The sequence below is a fragment of the Borostomias antarcticus genome, assembly GCF_949987555.1.
Source record: "Borostomias antarcticus genome assembly, chromosome: 13".
Lineage (NCBI taxonomy): Eukaryota > Metazoa > Chordata > Actinopteri > Stomiiformes > Stomiidae > Borostomias > Borostomias antarcticus.
Window position 1 is genome coordinate 15959561 of NC_140246.1, and position 8013 is coordinate 15967573.

Sequence of the window (8013 nt, forward strand, 5' to 3'; positions counted from 1 at the left end):
GAAAAATGTAATACAGCAATAGGTTTTATAAGGAATTTGTTACGAGTTACGGCCATGTGCAAAATGGGCGAAGGCCCCGACAGGCACTGTCACTAATAGAGAATACATAGAACAATACTCACGTACCTATAGTGAACCATGTGTAAAAAGCCTGTGTCAAAGCAGCCCTGAGTTCAGCACCATGGACAGCGTCATAGCACGCTACAAAGTCGAGCTCAATCACGTGGCCGTCGCTGTCCCGCTGTCTGGTGCTGAATAGCCTGACCGGCCAGGAGCCGCTGTGCCAGTGCTGCACTGCTTATTTACTTATCAATATCCCATCCGTGACTTGCATAAACAGCAAGTCTCTGAAGTCCAAGCTATACAGCACAAAGGGCCTCCATTGTACAGCATTCATGCTGAGCTACGCTCAACCGATTCAATCACTATGAATTGATTTATGCCATCAATTGATTCTGTGTAAGGTTGCTGCCTAGCTATGCGGTTATATAAAGAGAGAGAGGGAGGGAGAGACAGAAAGATGGAACAGACTGTTCTCACACAGAGGAAATGTGTATATATATAACTGAGGAATGGAGGCTGGAGTATAGTCTTAACCTATGCCTCGATCTGAGAGACTCACAGGCAGTGTGACTTATGCCTAGTTATTCCCACTCAGACGAGAGCCTGGTCTGAATACTATTTTCCACAAGAGCAGTTCTCTCTCCCTCTCCCTCTCTCTCTCTCACCCCTCTCTCTCTCTCTCTCTCACTCCCCCCCTCCCTCCCCTCCCCAGAATCCTTAATCAGAATCCTTCAGACTTTCAGGAGTCTAAGGCTGTTATTTAAAAATAAAATAAAAATAAAAGGAAAATTGTGCATGAAATGCATGTGAATGAGAGAGCCATCCTTTGGCCCCGCGCCCGCTCCGTCCCTGGCAGCAGGTCCACTACAGCAGGCTGGCTGGGTTGGCAGGCCGCTCACACAACACACCCAGGGCCGGACCCTGTCGCCGCTCCAGCCGGAACACATATGCTATTCCCTACCTTCACCTCTCTTTACGACAGGACCTCCATAACAACCACGGCTTCCTGACCTCCGCCGGCCGGTGGACGCGGTGAGGAGGTGAATCGGGCCGTGATCTGGTCACACTGTAGGGTTGTGGTCGTTTTTTTATTTTGCGGAAAAGGTACTGTTGTTGCCATAACAACGTGCACTTGCCAAAACCTCCAACACGAGACACACAAAGCACTCTGCCCCCCCCCCCCCCCCGCCCCCCCCCCCCCAAAAAAAAGCCAGAGGGAGCCTCACAAACAGCCTTCACAGCTATAGAATCCTTTCTAGGAAGCCTGTCAAGTATGCTACAGGGTGTTTCAGTACTACACTCGTCCCCTGTAGGGAACATCACAAGGAGGCTTCACAGTACTAGTCCCCTAACAGCAATAGACTCCTCAGAAGGGAGCCTAACAAGCGCGCAGCAGCGTTCCAGTAATAACCTCCTCCTCTGCTCGGGGAGCTTCCCCTGCTGTCCTGGCAACCGTCTGTGATCATCAGATACCTGACCTTTCCGTCGTCCCGCCTTACCGTCATCTGTCTAGACAGATGACTTCCTCTTTAGCGCCGCCAACACCGGTTTGAGCCCCCGCTTGTCGCCCGGCGAGCTACTGGTCCGCTTCCTGATCACGGGGTGGGGGGGGTGAGGACCACCCGCGGTGGTGAAGAGGTGGGGGGGTGAGGACCACCCGCGGTGGTGAAGAGGTGGGGGGGTGAGGACCACCCGCGGTGGTGAAGAGGTGGGCGACAGGGAGTACAGGCTGAACAGAGAGAAAGCTGACAGACTTCCTGCTGCACACGCCCAGTGAGAGACGCCTCTGTTCCCCACGCCGTCTGATGTCTGCCAGGCGGCGTCTCCGCGATGAACAGACTATGGCTCAGTTACCGTACAGATGAACAGACTATGGCTCAGTTACCGTACAGATGAACAGACTATGGCTCAGTTACCGTACAGATGAACAGACTATGGCTCAGTTACCGTACGGATGGACAGACTATGGCTCAGTTACCGTACAGATGAACAGACTATGGCTCAGTTACCGTACAGATGAACAGACTATGGCTCAGTTACCGTACGGATGAACAGACTATGGCTCAGTTACCGTACCGTACGGATGACTCAGCGCCGGTCCAGACACGCAGAGACACTGCACAGATATTTCATTACATTACAGCCATTTAACAGGCGGTTTTATCCAAAGCGACTTACAATAATTGCGTTTAGGTAGTCGGTGTATTACTACTCTCTAGAACTCCCTTCTAAACAAGTGATTAAGAGCATGATATAGTGCTAAAGTGTAAGCGTAGCAAAATATAAATACAACAGGTGCTTAAGAGGGAGGGCCGTGGTAGTGCTTCTTGAAGAGGTGAGTTTTGAGCCTGCGGGGGAAGATGGGCAGCGACTCTGCTGTCCTGACATCAGTGGGGAGTTCATCCAGCCATTCACTGTGTCAGGACAAGAAGTAGAGGATATGGAGGAGGAAGCAGAGGTGGAGGAGGGACCTCCCAGACCCACGGAGAGAGCACCAAACACTAACTGTCACAGACATGATTAATGGATCATGATTAGGATAATGGCCTTTTAGATGATGACCATAATGATGATGATGATGATGTTTACAATCCTGACCCCCAAAAAATGATGGGCTTGGAGCAGAGATGGAAGCATCAGTGCATGGATTTCTCTGATGTTTCTCCCGGCCGGAATGGATGATGTTTTGTGTAAAGAACATTATGTTCTGTCACTGATCCTCTCATGGAGGGAACATGATGGACTTCGGGACGGGGAAAATCAAAACCCTATGGGCGTCTGTCTCTCTCTCTCTCTCTCTCTCTCTCTCTCTCTCTCTCTCTCAGGAGGACAGAACACAGTCATTACCATTGCACTCCGACACGCTGCACCACAGGCTACTTTTCACGGGTCAGAAATGATTGTGAATATGTCTTAAAAATCATCATCACCGTTGTCATCTGAAAGCCCACTTTCATCATCATCATGGCAGTAGAGGACTGCATATGATGTACTAGTCTGGAGAGCTTGTGTAGCTGAGGGGAGAAGCAGGAGTTAGCCAGGCAGAGTAGGCAGGTAAGCAGCCATGTAGGAACCCAGTGATGATCATTCATCATGATGACAAAGATGACGAGGAGATGATTAAAACATGTGTACAATCAATATTCCGTTCCACTGAAGTGGATCTAAGGTTTAGTTTTCTTTTTGTATACTCTCCTTCTGGGCTCGTTGATGTCTCCACCTACTGGGTCTTAGCCAGGAAGTGCAAGATCCAGCTCTACAGAGCATAAAGAGGCCCCACTTGTCTCGAGGTAGAGCGTGAATGTAGGCTATGACCTCCTCCTTTATACACTCGCTGAGTCAAGATACGTATCGTCTCAAATCCAGGCGGTTGAGCCTCTTGGAATTAGGAGTAGGCCACAAAATATCGCCACAAAATATGGGCAGATGGTCGGAGACTAGGGACGTCCCGATACCACTTTTTTGCTGACCGAGTCCGAGTACTGACATGTGTGTACTTGCCAATACCGAATACCGATACCGAGTAACTAATAATACCACAACGACGACCTAAACAAATAAATACGTTTTTTTTCATTTTCATCAGATGTTCCTCACTTTCTGGCTATAATAAATTAAATGTGCAAGTTATGCCATTGCTGACATTAATTTCCCTCAACAAACATGGCACCGCTGCCACACATTTCAACTTTAACACATTCAGTGCATTTCAGTAGCACACAACATAGAACTGTAGCAGAACAACTAAACTACTATTAGTGCTGTCATTGAGGACTAAGCCTTGTTCAGAAAAGTCAGAGGTAGGTTCTTCTTGTTCAATAAATAAATAAATAATAACATCAGTTATTTTAAATAACGTATTTAGCACCACCAAACAGCGGGCTTAATCTCAGCTCAGTCAGCAGCCTGTATTGTACATACTGGATAGAAGAGGGAACTGAAATAGCATTTAAATTATCCAGAGGACACACTGGGCTATAGGTGTATGGGCAACTATCCATGTGCTGATAATAAAATAAAACATATCTGTCCTGAACAAACTTGCATGGCACTGCTACACATTTCAAAGTAAACTGTGTTAAATGTGCTATTTTTTGCCCCTCCTCTTGACATTTTAGCAGAGCATAGTTTGCAGTCTGCTTTGCTCTGGTCAGCATCGCAAATCTTAAAAGATGTCCAAGCTGCTGACATGTTGTTGTTCTGCACACCGTGCCCATCTGCTTCCAATTGATCTTGATTGCACATGGCACGTTGCCGTAAAGGGGTATCGGGCGGCTGTCGCGAGAGGTATCAGGCAAGTACGAGTACAGCAACATAGGGCAGTATCGGGGACAGAACATCACAGAACCTTTCCAATCCAGCTGCATTTGATTTGAACATTACATATACGGGAGCAACCAGCGAGATCAGGATGGTCTCAAGAGAAAAAAAACTAATTTAGGTAAACACACTTTGCTGTTTGTGTAATAAACACCTCTGTGAAGTGAGAGTTAATGTGGAAGAAAGTCCAAGTAAATTGTGTGCCAGAAACGCTACCGACAGCTCGCTAGAGTGAAAAGTGGAAAGCTGTGATTAGTGACCAATTAGAGAAACCAATCAGACTCCCCGCAAAGCCCACTATCTGCACGGGCGAATCATCCTCCTCGTTCAAAATCCGATCCGATTCTCATTGGTGTCCACGAATATCATAGCTTGTTCCATGGATGTATTATATAAACTGGATACAGCCACTCCATTCACTGGCCGCTATCAACAATGAAGCCCTATTGAACCGCGCCATCTTGGCAAAATTTGTAGTCATTTGACTATTTCCGGTTACTTTTGACTTGCGCAGTTGAGCTTCTCTGGCCGACGCGCGTCCACGAAAAAGTTCACATTTCTCTGAAATGTAGACGCGCGTTCCCGGCTCTCCCCGCTTTGATTTAGCAATGAAAACCGGCTTGCATATTAACCTGTTTTTGTCAAATATATCAATTGGAGAAATTATTTTTTGATCCTGGCATCTTAGTTTTAACAGGTTAAATATAATTTAACATGTTTTGTTTGCTAGTAGATGGTATTCATTCCGTTCGCGATAACGTTATTGCAGCCAGGCTAAATTCCTCCAGGGAGCCAGTGACAGGCGAGTTGAAGAGCTTCACTCCCCGCCAGCAGGAGCTCTGGCCGCGGCTACCGCATCTCGGAAAACCCGCTGAGTTCGTGGCTGCTATTTCACATTCGCCCTTGATCAATCCCAATACCGATCCATGGTAATAATGAATCAATCGTTCAGATCAGATCGGCAGTGCTGCATGCATGTTACAACATCATTGTTAGCTTTATTAACATAACCATAGCCTACATTTATCTCTCTAACGTTAGGCTATCCATCACACCAGTCGGCCATTCGATAGCTGGAAGCGGTGAACGCCAACGTTGACTGAAAACACCCAAACTCAGTGTATCGTTTCATCTTCATGCTACACATCAACTCCTTTACATTGTATGTGAATAAATTCCTGTTATTCTAAAAATATCCCATTTCTGTCCATTCTTGGAAAAGGCTAATAATTGCTGTCAAAAGATCACTCCAGTTTATCACCGTATCCCACTACCATTTCAACTATGCACAGGAGGTTGTCTTGTGGTCATTTTCATTAAAAAATGATTAGCCTGATCAGTTTGTTGTATGTATTAAGCCCTTTTTGAGCGTTTTGTGTGTGTGCATTGTTAAGTGTAAGCTTATGCAGCCTACTCCAAACTTTAATGGTTACAGCAGTCTGAAACTGTGAAAGTCTTCATGTAGGCCTAGTTGTTATTTCCAAGTCTCCAATAGTTTAAGAAAATTTGGTCTTATATTTAGATGTTGTGTATATTCCTCGATTATTTGTATGCTGTGTTGTCCCGTCTGAGTTTGTCCTGTTCGTGATTGGTCTCGTGTTCCCACTCGATAGGCTTGCACCTTGACGTTGGTGAGTGGGCTTTAAACCAAGACGGGCCTTTGTATGTGTATGTGTGTATGTATGTGGTTTGTGTTTTGTGTGTCATATTCTATTATTGAAATGTAATAACAGAAACAGTGTGCCTCCTCTTATCCTCACAGCTCAAGCCATTTTTAGGAGACCAGTTCACACCTCAACCAGACCTGCTGCTGTTTAGGACCTGCTTTAAGCCCTTTTTTGTGGTGTCCGTTTTCTGTGTTCTGTGTCAAGTAAGCCAACCCACCTTCAATGCAGTGTAGCCTCCACATTTGAATGGTTACAGCAGTCTTGTCGTCTACAAGCAACAGTCTCTGGCTTTGCATGGCAATTTATGTAGTATCATCCGAGTTCTACAAATGCTGTACTTTTTTGTACTGTAAGTAACCCCTCAATTATTCAATTTTACTGGGGAGCAGTGACCATAGCCTACTTGCCAACCCTCCTGACTTCCGCGGGAGATTCATAAATTTGAACTAGGTTGTGTAGTAGATAGGCTACAATAAATTAGGACAGATGCACATTTACTGAACAGCACAGACAAAAGTCGGACATTAAAAACAATTGCTCCATACACACATATATATATATATATAATGTTTCACATTTCGTTTTAATGCTTTTAATGTCTAATTTGTAATGCTTTTAATGCCCCCCCCCCCCCCCCCCCCCCCCCCCCCCCGCAATTTGGTTTGGAAATGCTCCCTATTTCTGAGGTCCCAAGGTTGGTGAGTATGGCAAGCTATAAGCTATTAATACAAGCATACCGCTCAAAAAGGGCTTAATACATACAACAAACTGATCAGGCTAATCATTTTTTAATGAAAATGACCACAAGACAACCTCCTGTGCATAGTTGAAATGGTAGTGGGATACGGTGATAAACTGGAGTGATCATTTGACAGCAATTATTAGCCTTTTCCAGGAATGGACAGAAATGGGATATTTTTAGAATAACAGGAATTTATTCACATACAATGTAAAGGAGTTGATGTGTAGCATGAAGATGAAACGATACACTGAGTTTGGGTGTTTTCAGTCAACGTTGGCGTTGACCGCTTCCAGCTATCGAATGGCCGACTGGTGTAAGATGGATAGCCTAACGTTAGAGAGATAAATGTAGGCTATGGTTATGTTAATAAAGCTAACAATGATGTTGTAACATGCATGCAGCACTGCCGATCTGATCTGAACGATTGATTCATTATTACCATGGATCGGTATTGGGATTGATCAAGGGCGAATGTGAAATAGCAGCCACGAACTCAGCGGGTTTTCCGAGATGCGGTAGCCGCGGCCAGAGCTCCTGCTGGCGGGGAGTGAAGCTCTTCAACTCGCCTGTCACTGGCTCCCTGGAGGAATTTAGCCTGGCTGCAATAACGTTATCGCGAACGGAATGAATACCATCTACTAGCAAACAAAACATGTTAAATTATATTTAACCTGTTAAAACTAAGATGCCAGGATCAAAAAATAATTTCTCCAATTGATATATTTGACAAAAACAGGTTAATATGCAAGCCGGTTTTCATTGCTAAATCAAAGCGGGGAGAGCCGGGAACGCGCGTCTACATTTCAGAGAAATGTGAACTTTTTCGTGGACGCGCGTCGGCCAGAGAAGCTCAACTGCGCAAGTCAAAAGTAACCGGAAATAGCCAAGTGACTACAAATCTAGCCAAGATGGCGCGGTTCAATAGGCCTTCACTTTAGATTTCGATTCCTGGGGGCTTGGCTTGTTCCCACAAGTTCTCGCCGCAGCAAGGGCTTCTGGGAACTCAGATTAGCTTGACACTACAGTGGCCCTTTCTGAATCCAGTCCCTCCCCACTCGCACTCAGTCACCGAGTGCACTCCGTTTTGTAGTCCCCTCACAGCTGAATGTAGTTCCCTTGATTAGGGTGTAGGGTATAAAAACCTTAGGGACGCACTCCCCTCACTCCAGCGGAAACAGGAAACACAAACCACAACGGTTACCATGGTTTCGCGTCAACAGC